General features: G+C 33.9%; 1 protein-coding gene across 4 annotated transcripts in view; it reads right to left on the bottom strand.

The window, feature by feature from the left end:
• Pkcdelta (Protein kinase C delta) overlaps positions 1 to 18,765 on the bottom strand; it is a 236,081-nt gene extending 217,316 nt beyond the window's left edge. Inside the window, exons 1-2 of one of the 4 annotated variants that reach the window (XM_073974260.1) lie at positions 18,469 to 18,761; positions 17,370 to 17,882 (exon numbers count right to left, since the gene is read on the bottom strand). The gene's annotated coding sequence lies outside the window, so the exon portion shown is untranslated. Of the gene's footprint in view, positions 1 to 17,369 lie in introns of all 4 variants that reach the window. The other 3 variants (XM_073974259.1, XM_073974261.1, XM_073974258.1) reach the window with 3 other exon arrangements.
• Between the last annotated feature and the right edge of the window lie 598 nt (positions 18,766 to 19,363).

Below are 19,363 nucleotides of genomic sequence, written 5' to 3'. Positions count from 1 at the left end.
CACGAAATTTTGGTGATTATTGGGGGTCCTACAAAGGAAGAAGTCTATTGATTTTGGTGATGGTTGGATAATATTCAGGGGCCGGAATGGGCAAAAAAGTTATTTGGAGAAAAAGTCAACGTTTTATTTCAAAGCGAATATCTCCGCTTCTATAAGGGGTATATCAAAAACAAAGAACAAGAAAAGTAGAAAATATCACCTTTACAACGATGTGAAGTAGGTTGTCATAGCTGGTCAAACAACAGAGATATCGCAATAGTCGGTAATGAATCCCTTTTTTTCATTTTTTGTGCAATCACAATACAGGGCGGAATTTTGATAGGATCCTCGAGAAATTTTTGGGGTTGATGGGGTCTCACAGAGAAAGAAGCCTATTGATGGTTGGCGTACATCCCACTTTTGCATTTTTAATTTAAGTTGTACTGACGATGTACTTAAATGCGTTTCAACAAAATTGACCTGTATTAATGGACACTCAGAGCAAAGGCACTAAGCTATCACAATTTTAATATTTTGAATTTTACCAGTTAAAAGCTTGTACACAGGAGAAGTGGTGAGGGTATCACATAGTCGGCCCGGACCCGACTATAGTCTTGGCTCACTTGTTTGATTATAAATTTAGTTAGTTTATTGTCCGGCTGGTACAATAATTGCTAATCCATTTCCAAAATCGATAAAGATATCCGTTTTTACGATATTTAAGATAAATTCCTAAATAAAAAAGAAAAAAAATGTTTTTTATACCCTCAGCATTTATGCTAACGAGGGTATATGGAAAATGTTGCCAATTATTTCATATTCCATTTCCAAAAAATTGCATTTTTTCTTTTCGCGCTACATTAACGATTTTTGGTACATAGTTTAAGAAAAAATTCCCCAGTACAAATCCGCTCGCGAGCAAATTTTTGGTTGTTGCGGACAAATGTTATCGCGGTTTTACTTCTGCTTTTAAGAAAAAATTATTATTAAAACGCTAATTATTTTATTGAGCACAATTTTCACTAAAAAGTTATCACAAAGCGACGTCATTAAGTAGATTGCATAATATTTGTAAAATGTTACTCAGCATTCGCGGAATTTACAAAAAATCTACAAAATTTTAAATGGAATCAGAATTTTTTTTTTAAATATAGGTCCATTTACCCGTCAAAAATTACAAAAAAGTAACAGTTAAAGAAAGACTTCACGGGGAATCAAATGAGACCAAACTTATAATCATCGGGATAGTAGTTAGGATATTATAGCCAAAATAAGCACATATTTGTTTTACAAAAAACAAATTTTGGTTTGGAATAATAGTTTTCACATGCATTCTAGAGTTAAAAATATTTGAAAAATTCTATAGGAGTACATCTTTTATTTTTCTTGAAACTCCCAAGAAAATGGGCGGATTTTGCTTTATCTACATTCACATACAAGGAAATAGAGTTCCAATAAACCGCTTTAACTTATATACATTATTAAAATATGTGTAAATCGCGTAATTATCAAAATCGTTAATTTGTATATATTTTTCGAAATATAACTTGGATGCTTAGATGTAGCATCGGCTGCATCTAAGCATTAAAACTCTTATAAAACATCGCTAATTTGCGCAAAGTTCATACAATTTCGTTCCGCATCCGGTTTTAGTGTCACCATGAAAATCTGCATCGATATATACCTATTTCGAGGCAATCAGTCAAGAACCGTGGATGTAGCATCACACACTATTTTTGGGATAAAATGAATGTAGTTCTCTTAACAGTGAAGTTTTTAAATCTCTGTTTCCGTAAAAAGGAAGATGCTGCACTAGTTTTTTCATAGTAGTGCAAGCGGCCGACAGAATACGCGATAAAATGCGCGATATTTTCAAAAACAATATTAGGTATTTTCCTACCTTGGAATTTCTCCTATCTCGCGTTTTAGTAGATTGATTTTAATGAATAATGATTTATTAGATCCGCAACGTAAAAATCCAAAATTTGCAATCATGCACGTGTAAATCGAATGCCAATTGTACAAATTAGACCCGAAATATATGATTTTTAGAAATTTGTTCGCACAAAATTTTCGTATTTGGATACAGATTTCACTGAAGCTGTGTAGGCTACATTCACGACACATATATCAAATAAATCAGAATCGTGAGTTCTTCATTCCTATATATGATTTTTTGAAGAAAATTTCAAAAAACACTTTAAATCTGGCTTCAGAATGTCAGCATCATTTAATGGTAGACGCAGATCAAATTTTGAAAAGTTATACATTGGTGGGATGATCCTTATTTAGTTGGCTTCTACTTTAACTTTGACAGGAAAATCGGGAAAAATGTGGTTTAATCACAAATCGAGAGAAAACAAAAAAGTCACGTTAGCTTCAACCCATTTTTTTAACATAAATATAGCCACAGCTTCCACGCAAATCAACTTTGAAGGCCAATATTTTTTGCCAAGTCTAAAAACATTTCATTTAATCCAAAAGCATTTAAATTGTACAATATACAACCACTATTCGCGAGTTATGAAGGGATAAACCTTGGCTTCAACGATGTTAAATTTTCAATAATATTGCCCATAAACACTTTCATACGGGCAAAATGTGCCTCATCGAAATAATGGTTTTAGACACCAAGTATGTTTGGACGAAATGTGTTTCAGACAATTTTTAGTTTATTTAGCCATATCCGTCCGTCCGTCTGTCTGTTTGGCTGGAGCGCACGATAACTCTCGAACGGATTAACCGATTCGGTCCAAAATTTGGCTTTCGTAATATTTTGTACAAGCTTAATTTAAGTTCGAAGATGGGTTATATCTGTCCACTCCTTCCGGTACCTCCCCCACAAAAGTTCGAAAATATTCCGAAAATTTGTGCGCACGATAACTCTTGAAGGGAGTAACCGATTTGGTACATACTTTGCACAGACTTAGATGAAGTTTCAATATGGACTCAATCGGCCCACTCCTTCGGGTACCTCCCACACAAAATTTCGGAAAAGTTCAGTTTAGGGCCATCTCTCGAATCGCTTTGATTTTTGTTTTAGCAACTTGTATTCACTGCCCTTCTTACGACACTACAAGTTTTATCAGGGGCAAGTCCATACTTCCTGAGAAAATAGCCTGAAAGTTGCAAAAAAACCCTATGACACCGTGTGAGGTGGTTGGAGCGCAAGATAACTCTCAAATTTCAAGAAAATCGAAGAGTTCAATCATCGATAACCTATATATAATAATAATTATTGTTCCACAAACATCCCTTGCGGGACAAGGGAGACTTCTCTCATATCAATGAATGCACCCCGATTCATATTAGCTCAATGATGATAACGGCGTGTCTTAAGACACCACTTGTAGAGAAGTTTTACATGGCTGAAATACTCAGGAAATATCGCCAACATTACTGAGGGGTATTTTGCCACCGTTGAAAATTTGATGATGCCTGGCCGGGGAATCAAACAAGCGACCTTCAATGTGCAACGCGGGTGTGCATACCATTGCAACACGATAACCACTGTGCAAAACTTTTTTCTTTTTTTATTACATGGCTGATAAAAAATTAAAAATGCAAAAAAAAGATTTCTTGTATTTGGACCAATATAAAACTAGTTATGAGTATTTCTTTGCATATAGTCTTTACAGAATTCGACTTTTTCAAGGCGAGATATCTCCGGAAATTTTAATAAAAAAAATCTGAAAGTATACTAAAATGTTTTACTGATGAGCTTCAAAAAATAAAGGAAATCAAAAACCCCTTTTTGAAAAAGTGTCCGATTTCACTCAGAAATCCCGAAATGTACATTGTGTGGGGACTATACAAAACATACACGCAGAGAAAAAATATTTTTCGCTTTTGTTGGAACAAAAATATCTGTTTTGGTTTCAAAAATGTATTTGTTTTGTTCAAACATTGTAATCCAAATCCAAAAATACCATCTTTTGTTCCAAACATAGAAAACAAAAACAACTTTCGAATTTCCGCAATATTGTAAAAATCGTTAACAATACCGATTGTAGGAACTATCATAATCTAATTTTGTTTACAAAAAGTGTTGTCAACCCAGAAAACCAGCCCAGAAATTTTTAATTTGAGTGTATATACTTCTCATATACACTTTTCACATAACTTGGATATACATGTCGCGTATAATATTGCAATCATTGATGAACACAATACATGGTTTGCTGCATTGGCTGACAACAAAGACAAACAAAAAGCCACAAGCACCCACCACAACATAAGGAATAACACCAAACCTCAAAGCACAATGAAGATAGAAGAATGAAACAAAACAGAAACAAATAAAAACAAGAGTCTCATTGTTGGTATACATACACACAAAAACAAAGATAAAGGCATCATGTCATACAAACAAACTCACCATAATTGTTTTTTTCAACACGGCATCGAATAGCGAGAGAAGAGAAAAAATTGTCGAAGAAAAGAGAGAACTATTGTCCAGTTGACAAAAACTATTTTTGGATTTAACAAAACCCAATTGTTGGAATTACAATACCACATTTGGAATTTAACAATATCTTTACAATACATATTTTGCTCTTCGAATATTGTTGGATCAATCATATTTTTTTCTCTGCGTGTAGATAATATGGATAATTTTTGTAAGGATTTTTTTACATTCTGGGAACACATAAGTTAAATAACTACCAATTCTGTAGGGAACTGTGACTAAAATATTCAACTTATATGGAGGCTATCTTGATTTTAACATTTGGACGGACATTTTTCGATCAATCGATTATTAATTGTATGCCGATCAAGAATATTAAAACATAATGGGGTCTCAGACGGATATTTGTTGGTGTTGCGAACGGCATCACAATTTTAATAAACCCCATCTAATGGTGGAGGTTATGAAAATTAATAATGTTGCTAAAAACCTCACAATACCGCAAAATCGGGTGGAAGTCTATAATGAAAAGGCGACCTCTTTTTACAATTATACATAAGTAGGAATATTTAATACCCCCTAGCGAAGACTAAATACTAAATTTCAGCCACTTCGGTTGGATAATAAGTCTAAAATCTTCAAAATACAGAAAATCGTCGGTACCGGTCGATGTGGGCGATAACAAAACGTGGACCTATACCTCTGAATAAATATTTTATACTAGCAAAATGCCCGCTACTTCGTATGCGGAAAGTATATAAAAAAATAAACAATATATAATATGGAAATGGCAAACACTGAAAATTTTGTTGCACTTATACCAATTTAAATCAATATTTATTTTTATTTTAGTACTGTACGTACCCCTTTATTTCGATTTTCAAAAAGATCAGCCGTATCTCACCCTTGCACATTAACAGCGAAATCAACGTTGCACAGCAATACTCAGCCTAACTCCAAAAAATACAGATTCCAGCACTGCCCCTACACCCAAAAACAAATTGAGTACCATTAAGTACTTTTCGTATACTTATGATACGTATTTCGACGACATATCTCAACCATACACTGACATTAATACAAAATAAATACAGTAATCGTAATTCCAAATCTCAAGATTCCAGATGTATCCGTTCGTCCAATTCCAAATTGTACCAAATTTAGTATCATTTCGTACTATTCGTACCCATAAGTAAGATTTTCCTAAACTACCTCAAACCTCAATTACTATTAAATCTTAATTACAAATTTCAGTATTCCAACTCTATCCGTTAAACCAAATCCAAATTGTACCAAATTTAGAACAATCCAAATTGTACTAAATTTAGTACTTATCGTACCCATAAGTATGATTTTGGAAAACTACCTGAATCCTACTCTTCGACTGTAATCGTAATTCCAAATTTCAGGATTCCAGCGCTATCAATTCACCCAAATCCAAATTGTACCAAATTTAGTACCATTTAGTACTTTTCGTACCCATAGATACGACTTTCCTAAACTACCTGAATCCTACACTTATACAGTAATATTAATTCCAAATTTCAGGATTCCAGCTCTATCCGTTCACCCTATTCCAAATTTTCAGCTCTACACCCCATACCAAATTTAAAAGGATTTAGTACTTTTCGTATATTTATGGTGTGCACGTATTTTTTAAACCACCTCCATATACCAACGCTACACACCAAAACTCTCCCTGACTCCAATAACAAATTGAGTGTCATTTCGTAATTTTCGTATACATATGGTATGTATTTCGACAACCACATATATCAACCCCACACTGACATTTATACCAAATAATAAAAGTAATATTAATTTCAAATTTTTAGAATTCCACCTCTATCCGTTCGTCCAATAATAAATTTTACCAAACTTAGTACCAATAAGTACTCTTCGTACCCATAAGTACGATTTTCCAAAACTACATCAATCCTTCACTTCAACAATAACCGTAATTCCAAATAACAGGATTCCAGCGCTATCCATGCACTCAAATCCAAACTGTACCATTAGGTACATTTCGTACCAATAAGTACGAATTTCAAAAACTACCTCCATCTCAATCCTACACTCCAAATTCCAGGATTCCAGCTCTGTCCGTTCCCCCAAATCCAAATTGTACAAAAGGTAGTACCACTTAGTACTTTTCGTACCCATAATTACGGATTTCCAAAACCATCTAACTCCTACACCCCAAAAGTAATCCTAATTTCAAATTTCAAGACTCAAGCGCTATCCGTCACCCAAATCACATTTAGTACTTTTCATATCCATAAATACGAATTTATAAAACTACCTTAGTCCTACACATTTCAGGATTCCAGCTCTATCCGTTCACCCAAATCCAAATTGTACTAAATTTTGTACTTTTCGTACACTCATAGTTTCCAAAAACCCCTTTGGTACATCTTTCTTAGTCTTCATCAGTGACCCTCAGTACAAATTTGAGGAATCAAGTCTATTCGTTCACCCAAATCCTAACTGTGCTAAATTTAGTACTATTTAGTACTTTTTATATCCATAAGTACGAATTTCCAAAACTTCCACAATCCTAAACTCCACCAGTAATCTCAATTCCAAATTTCGAGATTCCAGCTCTATCCGATCCCCAAATCCCCATTGTACAAAATTTAGTACCATTTAGTACTTTTCATACACATAAGTACGAATTTCTAAAACTACCGCAATCCTATACTCCAACAGTAATCTCAATTCCAAATTTCAGCATTCCAGCTCTGTCCGTTCACCCAAATCCCTATTGTACCAAATTTAGTACAATTTAGTACTTTTCGTACACATAAGTACGAATTTCCAAAACCACCCTCATATCACAATCCTACACTTCAACAGTAATCTTAATTCCAAATTTCAGATTTCCAGCTCTATACGTTCACCAAAAACCCAAATTGTACTAAATTTAGTACCAATTAGTACTTTCGAACACATAAGTACGAAATTTCAAAACTACCTCAATCACACTCCACCAGTAATCTCAATTCAAAATTTCGAGGTTACTGCTCTATCCGTTCACCCAAATCCCCATTGTACCAAATTTAGTACCATTTAGTACTTTTCGTACCCATAAGTACGAATTTCCAAAACTACCCCAATCCCATACTCCTAGAGTAATCTCAATTTCAAATTTCAGGATTCCAGCTCTGTCATTTCACCCAAATCCCTATTGTACCAAATTTAGTACTTTTCGTACACATAAGTACGAATTTCCAAAACCACCCTCATATCTCAATCCTGCACTTCAACAGTAATCTTAATTCCAAATTTCGAGGTTCCAGCTCTATCCGTTCACGCAAATCCCCATTGTACCAAATTTAGTACCATTTAGTACTTGTCATACACATAAGTACGAATTTCCAAACCTATATCAATCCTACACTCCAACGGTAATCTTAATTCCAAATTTCAGGTTTCGAACTCTATCCGTTCACCCAAATCCAAGTTGTACTAAATTTAGTACCATTTAGTACTATTCGTACACATAACTACGAATTTGCAAAACTACCGCCATCTCTCAATCCTATACTCCGTCGGTAATCTTAGTTCTAAATTTCAGGTTTCCAGCTCTATCCTTTCATCCAACTCCAAATTGTACTAAATTTAGTACCATTTAGTACTTTTCGTTAACATGAGTACGAATTTCCTAAAGCATTTCCTTTTATAAACACCACTTCCCAACCTTCATTTACATACCAAATTCCAAGTTTCTAGCTAAATCCGTTCAAAATATACAACTGGTACTAAATTTTGTATCTTTTAGTACACTTAGAGGTCGCTTTTCCAAAAACCCTTTGGTACTCTCCATCAGTTACCCTCATTCCAAATTTCAGAATGCTAGCTCTTCCTGTTCGCCTAATACAAAGGGTACCATATTTAGTACCTTTTAGTACTTTTCGTACCCTTCTAGGTTGAATTTCCAAAAACCCAGCCTTATCTCACCCCTACACACCAACAGCAACCCACAGTCAAAATTTCAGCTTTCTAGCTTCAGCGGTTTCGTCTGGGCGATGATATGCCAGTCAGTCACTCACTCAGTCATCACTAAGCTCTTTTATATGTATAGATTCCTAGTAAAGACTAAATACGACATTTTAGCTACTTTCTTTAAATAAGTTTCTAAAGCCTTCATAATAATATCAATCTATAGCCCTATCGAACAATAAATACCAAATTTTAATGTGGCTAAGCCCTTAAAATACCGAAAATCGGGCGGACAGTTTCATTGGGGCTACACCAAAAGACAGACGGACGGAGAGAAACGGGAAATCGTTATAACGACTTCGAATTTTATGTTAATAAAGAATTAATAATTTATAGAATTTCCAACGAATATTTCCATATTTTGCAATCTAACTACCCTTCATTTATCGTAGAGGGTAAAAAAGTTTAAACAATCATAACTAAATGTTGAGAAGTTTACCCTCGGCGTTGCAATATGCTAATATGGGGCGCCTTCACCACGTGTTTGTTCAAAATGTTCTCATATCGACACCGTTAAAGATTTTTCAAATATTATTTTTGGTAAAAATATTACCATATATTGACTATGAGTTTTGATATATAAATGATTATAAATTTGTTTTTAAAGTATTATTTTTGAGAAATTATAGAATGTCTAAAAAGTGGCAACAGACTAAAACGGTGGTCAATTTAAACCGCAAAAATGGTTGGTTTTTATTGCTGTTTTGCAGATTGTTTTGTTTCCCATGCCTATTTTTGCATCATAAGATAATCGGTACTTTTGTTAATAACGATTTGTATTAACAGCATAAAACAGTTAAAGAGGGAAGATTATTATGTTCATAGTTTCTAAAACAGTCCTCTTGATATTAACACTGGAAAAAATTTTCGCCACTTTCTCCATACAAGTGGATTCACTGTGAGTTGAAGTGAATTTGTGTTCAATTTTAAAATGCTCCGGTAATGGTAATATACTGCAATCGGGGTCAATTGCATGAGGACCACACTTGAACCTAGGCCTGTAATTTTTGGTACTATATTTTGAAGTCAATTGTATATATTTATTGAAATCATAGTGAAAAGCTATTTTGCCATTTTAAACATTTTTATCTTTCTATACCCTCAGCCATAGTATAAGAGGTATATTAATTTTGTTTTTATACCCTCAGCATTTATGCTAACGACGGTGTATACAATTTCATACGGGCAAAATGTGCCTCATCGAAAAAAATGGTTTTAGACCCCAAGTATGTTTGGACGAAATCCGTTTCAGACAATTTGAAGTTGATTTAGCCATGTCCGTCCGTCTGTCTGTCTGGCGGGCTGGAGCGCACGATTACTCTCAAACGGATCAACCGATTCGGTCCAAAATTTGGTTTTCGTATTGCTTTTTTTTCAGAACTTAGCTTAAGTTGCGATACATCCCCCACAAAAGTTCGAAAATGTTCGGAAAATTTGTGCGCTCGGTAAAGGGAGTAACCGATTTGGTCCATACTTTGCACATCGTGAAATGTCTACCAGACTTAGATGAGGTTCCAATATGGATTCAATCGGTCCACTCCTTCGGGTACACGCCACACAAAAGTTTAGGACCTGTTTTCGAACCTCGTTAATTATTGTTGAAACAACTTGCATTCACTGCCTCCCATACGACGGTACTATTTTCATCAGGGGCAAGTCCATACTTCCTGAGCAAATACCCTGAAAGGTGCAAAAAAAACCCCCATGGCACCGTGTGTAGTGGTTGGACCGCAAGATAACTCTCCAACAAATCTGCCGATTCGGTCCAAAAGTTGGCCTTCGTAATATTTTGCCCAAACTTAGTTCAAGTTCGAAGATAAGCCATATCGGTCCACTACTTCAGGTACCTCGCCCACAAAAGTTCAAAAAAGTTCCGAAAAACTGTGCACACGATAACTCTTGAAGATAGTGACCGATTTGGTCCATACTTTACACATCCTTATATATCTACCAGATATAGATCAAGTTCAAATAGGGACTATATTTGTTTACTCTTTCGGGTACCTCCCACATAAACTTTCGAATAAGTTCACATTAAGACCTGCTCTTGAATCACTTTTATTTTTGCTGTAGCAACTTGTATTCGCTACCTCAATTACAAAGGCAAAAGTTTTTTCAGGGTTAAATCCATACTACTTAAGAAAACAGGCGAAAGGTTAAAAACCGCTATGGCACATTATGTAGTAGCTGGATATAACTTTCGAACTGATCAACCGATTTGGTCCAAAATTTGGCCTTCGTCATATTTGTCCAAATTTAGTTACAGTTCGAAGATGAGCAATACCGGTCCACAACTTCCGGTATTTTCAATTCGAAGATGGGCAATACCGGTCCATAACTTCCGGTACTTCCCCCCAAAATTTAAAGAATGTCACTAAAATGGTATGCACTATATCTCTTGAACGGGGCAACCAATTTTGTCCAAACTGCGGATCTTCTAATATTTTGGCCAAATTTAGTTTAACTTCTAAGTTCAAATGTCCAAAAAGGGCCACAAAATACATTCGATCTGTCCTTAGATGAAAGTTTCACTTCTCATAGACTGAGGGTATATCTACATACATTTTTACTTGCTTTTGTATAAGTTTCAGCTAGTGCTTGAAACCGGTTTTTGGAGTCGGAGACTGGAGTCGGAGTCTAGCAAATTTTGCTGGAGTCGGAGTCGTGAAAAAAGCTTTTTCCTAATTTTATCAAAAGAATCTTTATTTTATTTTTATATGGTAGAGAGATTAACATTAATAAATTTAGGGAATCCATTATTCATTTTATAAGAAAACTATGAGAAAATATGTAAGCAAAGGCTTAATTATAATTATTTTGTGGTCCAATTTATCCACATAATTTTTGCAAAAAAATGTAAAGTTCCATGACAATATAATTAAATGAACCTTTGCGTGAGTGTTCAAGCTGAGTCGATTCCTTAACGTACCACCACATTTATGGCAAAACTTATATACACTTTGGAACTCTGGTTTTATATCTGGTTTATTTGCACCCTACACTATAATGTGGAAAGTGTATTACAAATTTGTTTTGACCAAAATGCATGTAACACTACGAAATAGTAGTCCTAGTTCCCCTTTTGGTAAACCGTTCTTCACATATCGACAAAATGAAACGATCAAACTATGTGTGCCAGCTCGTCTGCCCAGTCGATCTCTCCATTAAATTTTAATCAAACTTAAGAACTGAATGTCGCGCAATTTTGTATGGAGGTCAGTTTCCGATAATAATACAAGCAAATACACTAACTCATACGGAAAATCAACCAAAAATGTTTTTTATTAAATTTCTCGTTTAGAGTTAAGCTTGATGATCGAAAATTTTTTGCAAGTGAAAAATGAAAGCCAAGGTCTCCAACCCACACAGTCACCAAATTACGTGACCTGGTTTTGCTATTAGTTGAGTAGGTCTTCAGACGTATCGACGGTGCGATGGCTTCTCTGTCCTAGAACTTTTGGTTTTTCAAATGCAAATGTGTTTTTATACATTTCACAGATATTTGGCAGTAGAATTGCATTTCTTCATGAAAAACAAGCGCTGCCTTTGAAGTTATGAGTTTGGCTTTGAATGCTACCACGCCGTCACAACATTTTTCCATGTGTTTTCAAGGACGCGGGTTCAAATCCCAGCCGGGCTCAGCCTGTTTTTTTATTTTTTGAAATTTTTCCTGTAAAGGCGAAGATCATTTTTAATGATTGTTATTAATTTTCTCGTTTTGAGTTAAGCTTGATGATCGAAAATTTTTTGCAAGTGAAAAAAAAATGTTTTGCACTTAAAATATATTAAAGAAAATATTTTAAATACTTAATATTTCTAAGTTTGATCGGTAAGGTCTACACTTCAATCCAAATATATCATTGTTATTACCATTGTCATTGAACTACACATTTCACAGAGGTCACAGTCAAAGTGAACCATTTTAATGAAACCTCAATTTTGTTATTACTGAACATTTCATAGTACGAATTTTGGTTAGAAAACATGAGTATTATCCATATGGCATCGATTTTAAGATATAAGTTGCATATTAGAATTAACAGTGTGCCAATGTTCTTGCTATGGTTGTTAAAGGCTTTTATTGAAAGAAGAAAACATTGTCGGCTTAATTTTTGGATCTTTACTGAAGTTAGGTGCTTGAAAACTTTACTTAATATTTTAGCCACATGACTGAGAATAGATATAGCCATCTATATAATGGTATTTTGTAGTAATTTTGTTACATATACATATCCTGACTGCAGGAAATGCTGCACATTATCCGGTCATTGCCGTAATATCTATTTCACTTATTACACTGTGCAACAAAATGGAGGCGAAAGTATGGGGCACGGAAAATTCCTCTTGGGGAAGAAAGGCCTTGGTGAGTATATTAAGAACACCGAAGGACAGATCCGCCGTGAGTCGAATTTCCGCGTTATGGCGAGATGAAGTTTTTGCTAGAGACCATGTAAGCCATCAGGAATTAGCGTTATATCTTTGTTCACTGTTGATTTAGTTTATTTTTGAAATAACATGTCTTCAAAATGAATGAGGATTATTTTCGTAGAGAACGTCGACCTTCTAACTCGCTTCCTTCAATGTCCTTTTCGTCCTTTATTTTAAGAGCCGCTATAAAAGTACCACAAGATGACGTTTTTCAGCTTCGAAATGTTCTGCAAAAATTTTAGGTACGGCTCTCATTGACAACTAATCGATTTTATTGAAAATGTCTATAAATGGCATTGTGCTACAAAAGTTGATCAGAAAAATATTCAAGCTTTCTGATGCAAAATTCTATAGTGTTTTGATCCATGGAAAACGAAAATGCCTTTAGTTCATTTTGGCCACTTCGTTTTATTGTTTTATAACGGTAAAAGTAGCGAAAATCTGGGTTTCTTACATTTTCAAATTTAAACGGGCATATCTTCTTTTTTCACAACGGATTTCCATTGATTATTTTACTTTTAAAGGGGTGAATAATTTCAAAGACATAAATACAACTAAGACTAGACAAAATGCATGCAACAAAAAAAATGTTTACGAAACTTTGTATAGAAACATTACCCTTAACAGGTTGCAGTTAATTCAAAATCGCAACCAAGGAGGAACATTTCATGTAATGGTATCAGAATCGAAATTTATGAATTCAAGGATCTATTCAAGAATAATTCTATGCCAATTGGATCGGTAAATTCGGTTAAATACGTAAAAATTTATAAAGGAAAAAAATGTTATATCACCATATCGTGATATAACATTATGTTAAATTCAAAACCCATTCACTGAAGAATGATAGCAAACAAAATGTCTTATCTTGTTGTATTTATGTCTTTGATAATTTCTTTCGAACAAGTTATTAATTTTTTAACGGTTTACAAATGGCTAAGTTATAGTGGTTTAAGTCTGAAAAACCCCACAAAAAAGTATAACTGAATTTTTCAGGTAAGGCTTGGTTTTTGGAAATTCGAACTAGAACGGTACGAAAAGTATAAAAAGGTACCAAATATGGTACCATTCGTATTAGGAAAACGGGAAGATCTAGAATTCTGAAGTTTGGAATGAGGGTCACTGATGGCGAGTTAAGATGTACCAAAGGGTTTTTGAAAATTCGACCTATAAGTGTACGGAAACTACTAAATGTTACTAAATGTAGTACCAATTGTATATATTGAACGCATATAGCTAGAATTGTGAAATTTGGTATGGAATCAACGTTGGTAAGAAGTGTTGATGTAAGGAAATTGTTTTGGAAATTCGTACTTATGTGTACAAAAAGTATAAATGGTACTAAATTTAGTACAATTTGGATTTGGGTGATAGAGCTGGAAACCTGAAATGAAGAATTAAGATTACTGTTGAGATATGGAAGTAATTTTGGAAATTCGTACTTATGTGTACCAAAAGTATTAAATGGTACTAAATTTAGTACAATTTGGATTTGGGTGATAGAGCTGGAAACCTGAAATGTAGAATTAAGATTACTGTTGAGATATGGAAGTAATTTTGGAAATTCGTACTTATGTGTACCAAAAGTATTAAATGGTACTAAATTTGGTACAATTTGGATTTGGGAATATTTGGAATAATAGTTATTGTTGGAGTGGAAGATTGAGGTATGGAAGTAGTATTGGAAATGCCAATTAAGTTGTAGGAAAAGTACTAAACGGTGCTAAATTTAGTACAATTTGAATTTGGGTGACCGGACAGAGCTGGAATACTGAAATTTTGAATTAAGATTACTTTTGGAGTGAAGGATTGAGATAGTTTTGGAAATTCGTATGGGTACGAAAAGTACTAAATGGTACTTAATTTGGTACAATTTAAATTTGGTTGAACGGATAGAGCTGGAATCCTGAAATTTTGAAAAGTTCTAACTGGTGGAAATTAGATTGATTATATTCTTATTAATAAACGCTTCAGCTCAAGCGTAAAAAAGACTTCGACGTACCCGGGGGCGGACGTGCCATCGGATCACAACTTATTAATGTCTAAATTACGAATTAAACTTTCTGCACATGCCAAGCGGGCCAACCACAAGAAAAAGATTGATGTACAGAAACTACAGGAGCCAACAGTTCGAACAAAGGTATTGCAACTTTTAAGCAACGAACTCACCTCAGTAAACAGTGAAGATGGAGAAAATATTTGGGAATCCATAAAATGTGTCATTAAAACAATAGCTGACAACAATCTTTCCTACACATGAAAACCACAAAAAAAGATCGGATGACAAAACAGATACTGGACTTAATGGAAGCACGGCGAAAATATAAAAACACGAATTACGAATTGTACTACGAAATAAACAGGGAAATACAAATTAATATACGCCATGCCAAAAAATGAATACATTATTGACCAATGCAGGGAAATAGAGCGACTGCAAAAATTACACGACGACTTCAATCTTCACAAAAAAATTAAGGAAGCTGCTGGGATATACTACAGAGGAATATCAAAAGTATTATATAATGAAAATAATGAAGCCGTCTTGGATACTACTGAAAAGCAAAATATATGGAGCAATTACATAAAACCATTTTTACTGACGAAAATCGGTCAATCTATGAAAGACGGGTAGACCAACAATTATCCGGGAGACCAATCACAAGAACAGAGGTTGAAACAGACATAAATGCATTAAAAGATAAAAAGCGTGCGGTCCAGACGAGATTCCTTCAGAATTGTTGAAGTTAATTGATGGTGATAACGTAAACCTTCTTACGAAACTTTTTAACTACGTTTACGAAACTAGTAAATATCCCAAAGATTGACTCACATCAACTTTTATAACCATCCCTAAAAAAAGTCGTCCAGATTGACCACTTGCAGCGAAAAATACGGTCTTAAAATTAACATAAAAAAACGAAATACATGGTCATCAGTAAACATCATACATATGCTAATGCGGCCCCATTAAAAATAAATGAAATAAATGTAGAAAGACTCCAAAGCTTTAAATATCTTGGAGCGATAATCAACGACGAATGGGGCATTTCTAAAGAAATAGCCTGCAGGATTGAAATGGCCAGAGACACATTCTTTAAATAAAAGTATAAAAAAAGTATAAGTAAGTATAAGTATATATATATAAAAGTATAAAAAAGTTTTTACAAGCCATAATGTAAACTTAAAAACCAAATTAAGATATATGAAAACATATTTATGGTCTGTCCTATTGTATGGCATGGAACCATGGACCTTAAAATCGGTAGATATGAAAAAAACTGGAAGCATTTGAGATGTGGACACAATTCATATCAAATAATGAGTTTCTAGGAAGATTCAATAAAGAAAAAGAACTGATGAATAACATAAAGAGACGGAAAACGGCATACTTGGGCCACATTATGAGAAATCCGAAATACAAACTGCTGCAAATTATTATCCGTGTAAACATTGAAGGAAGGCCTATTAGAGAAGAAATGGTACTAAGTTTAGTACAATTTAGATTTGGGTAAACGAAAAGAGTTGGAATCCTGAAATTTAAAATTAAGATTACTGTTGGACTGTATGATTGAGTGAGTTTTGGAAATTCGTACTTATGGGCACGGGAATGGAACTAATGTGTTACGAACAGTACTTTAATAAAAATAAATATTGATTTAAATTGGTATTAGTACAACAAAATTTTCAGTGTTCGCTATTTCCATGTTAAAATATCTATATTTGTTGTTTATATCTTTTCCGCGTACGAAGTAGCGAACACTTTGCTAATATAAGTACATATGGTCCAAATATAGGAAAAAGTTAAAAATGGTGTATGTTTTATTAATTTTCAGTGTTATAGGAAATTACCATCGGAGTCGATTCCAGAGTCGGAGAATTGAATAAAACTTGCCTGGAGTCGGGGTTGAAGGAAAAATGGCTCGACTCCGAAGCCCTGGTTTGAAAAGATCAATTGAGCGTTAGTGATTTTTATCATATTTTTCAATTTCTATAGTTATTTTTTATGGTCGGAGAAAAAATCTCAATTGGCGGATTTGCATTTAAAATGGTTTCCAGAACAAACAAAAGTTAAGAAAAAAAAAAACATTTATTCCAACAAAATATGTGTATTAGAGCAAAATATTTATATAAGAAGATGCTGCACTAGTTTCTTCATTGCAGGGGAAACGACGCACAGAAAACGCGATAGAATACGCGATATTTCCAAAAACAATTTTAGGTGATTTTCCTACTTTGGAATTTCTCATAACTCGCAATTTTGTAGATGGATTTTCACGAGTAACGATTCATTAGATCCGGAACGTAAAAATCTAAAAGTTGCAATCAAGTTCGAAGAAAGCGAATGACAACTGTAAAAATTAGGCCCGAAAAATATGATTTTTAGAAAAATGTTCGCATCAAATTTTCGTATTTGGATACAGATTTCTGTGAATCTGTGTAGACTACATTCACGACACATATATCAAATAGTAAACGTTTTTGTAAAGTCGTATAGTTTTAGTATACTAATTTTATACTTGTTTATTCCTAACATTTTATTAATACTCACCTCAAAAGTGATAGCTAATATGTATCCACAGTGGCAGTGTTTACAGAATATGTGATTGTAGGCGAGAAAACCGAGAAAAACAAATTAAATCACTCAACTTCTTGAAATTCATGGTAATCTTTTTTAAGCATACACGAGATATTGCAATTTTTTTGATAACTTTTACTTTCACAAAACATATTAAGACTCGTGTGGTTTAATTTTTGTTTTATTATTCACTTTTTTTCCATCGGCTCTTAATGTTGGATTTATCAATTAAAGAGATGAAGAGATAACGCCCATATTTCTTTTTCTAAGATAAACACTGATAATCTCTTTGATTTTTCCTCGTTTTTTGTTGGTGCCGTGATGAGGTGAAAACACAAAAGGAAAAACACAAAAAACAGGCAAAAACAAAATTTTATGATGGTGGTCTGAGCAATCGAAAAAATATGTATGTATCGATTGTTTTCGTTAATTATTTATATTTACTTCACTTTTTTATTTATTTTTTAAGTATACCATGGATATATGCTGGAAAGATTTTCTTTGGGTTATTTTAGGAACATTTTATATTGGGGCTTTTTTCCTTTATTATAAATAAACCATTTAAATAATTTTCCTTTTAAATGAAATTAATTATTTAAAATTTTCTTTTTTGTTTATTCACAATATGACGTCACCTGGGACATCATGTTCGTTTCGTTAGTCGTTTTTGTTTAAATTGGATACAGGTGGATTTATAACAAGACTTTTTTTATTTAAAGATATTCTTCTTTTTCTAAGAGATTTTCATTTATTGTTGTTGGCTCGAGAGCGATACTTGCCACCCAATTTTAGATATTTATTAATATTTTTCGAAAATTATTATAATTTTGTTTCATCTAATTTTTTCTTATTAAAATTTCTTCATTCACTTTAAAATAAAAAAAAAAACATTAAAAAAATTTATTCTTTATTAGATTTTTCGTATGATCTGTTTTTTATCACAATTTTTTTCATCAGCTTTTCAATTTTTTTTTGTTGGGCCTATAATGGCCCTGATACATTCAATTTATAGGCCACAATATTCACAGAAATACTCATTTCCACACACACACACACCCGCGAATGGAAACACCTAAATATTTGTATTATTGCCACATTTCCATGCCGCTGTTGTTCTTTTTTAGCCACCGACAACGACGAGGTAACTGTATAATAGGTTTTTCCGAAAACATTTCGTTGCCTTCAGATTTATATTTTTTGTTTTGTTTTAATTTTTGATGTATTTTTTTCGTTGGTTCTCCGTTTGTTCTATATTCCTCCGCACATTTGTTCAGTTGCAAGTATGGCCCGTATCTAAAAGTGATCTCCACATTTCCTCGATCTTAATGCGATGGACGCTCATCACTGAGCACCATCTCGAGCGTATTGTGTCTAAAAACGTTTAGGATGTTGTTTTTATAAAATGAGGGACGGAAATGTTCTCTCATTTATTTTCCGTGTGCCATATAGTACTCTGTGCATGGAAGGCGAAATGCTGGGAAATATTGTCGAGTAAATGAGTTGTTTTTTGTTGGTGTTGCTGTATGCATTGGAATGCTTTGAATTTTGTTTATACCACTTGCTCTCGTAGTAATAATATTGTGGCTATGAAATTGGGGAAAAAAATTTAAATAAAGGTACTGGATACCCTTTGAGGCATATGTATATAATCCACTTTAGGGTTAAAAGATACCAAGAAATGATCCTGACCGGCTTTAAGATGTCAAAGCCCAGGATTTGGTCCCTCTCTCAACTCAAGTGGACACTGACCTGCTCGTGGAGTCACCTGTGGAGCTGCCTTTATCTCCCGTTAAATGTAGTGAGTTAACATGTGCCGTGCGTTCACCCATAAGAGCAATAAAAACTAAAGTTGACTGCCCCCGCAAACGTTTTAAGGACCATGATGTGCGAATCTGCACCTGGAATGTTCGCACTCTTTATAGAGAAGGTGCAGTTTACGCATTGACAGATCTACTTGAAAAATACAA

The sequence above is a fragment of the Musca autumnalis genome, unplaced genomic scaffold, assembly GCF_047663935.1.
Source record: "Musca autumnalis isolate F117 unplaced genomic scaffold, ASM4766393v1 scaffold_3, whole genome shotgun sequence".
Taxonomy (NCBI): domain Eukaryota; kingdom Metazoa; phylum Arthropoda; class Insecta; order Diptera; family Muscidae; genus Musca; species Musca autumnalis.
Note: the sequence above shows the minus strand (reverse complement) of the source record. Positions and strands in the feature narration are given on the sequence as shown.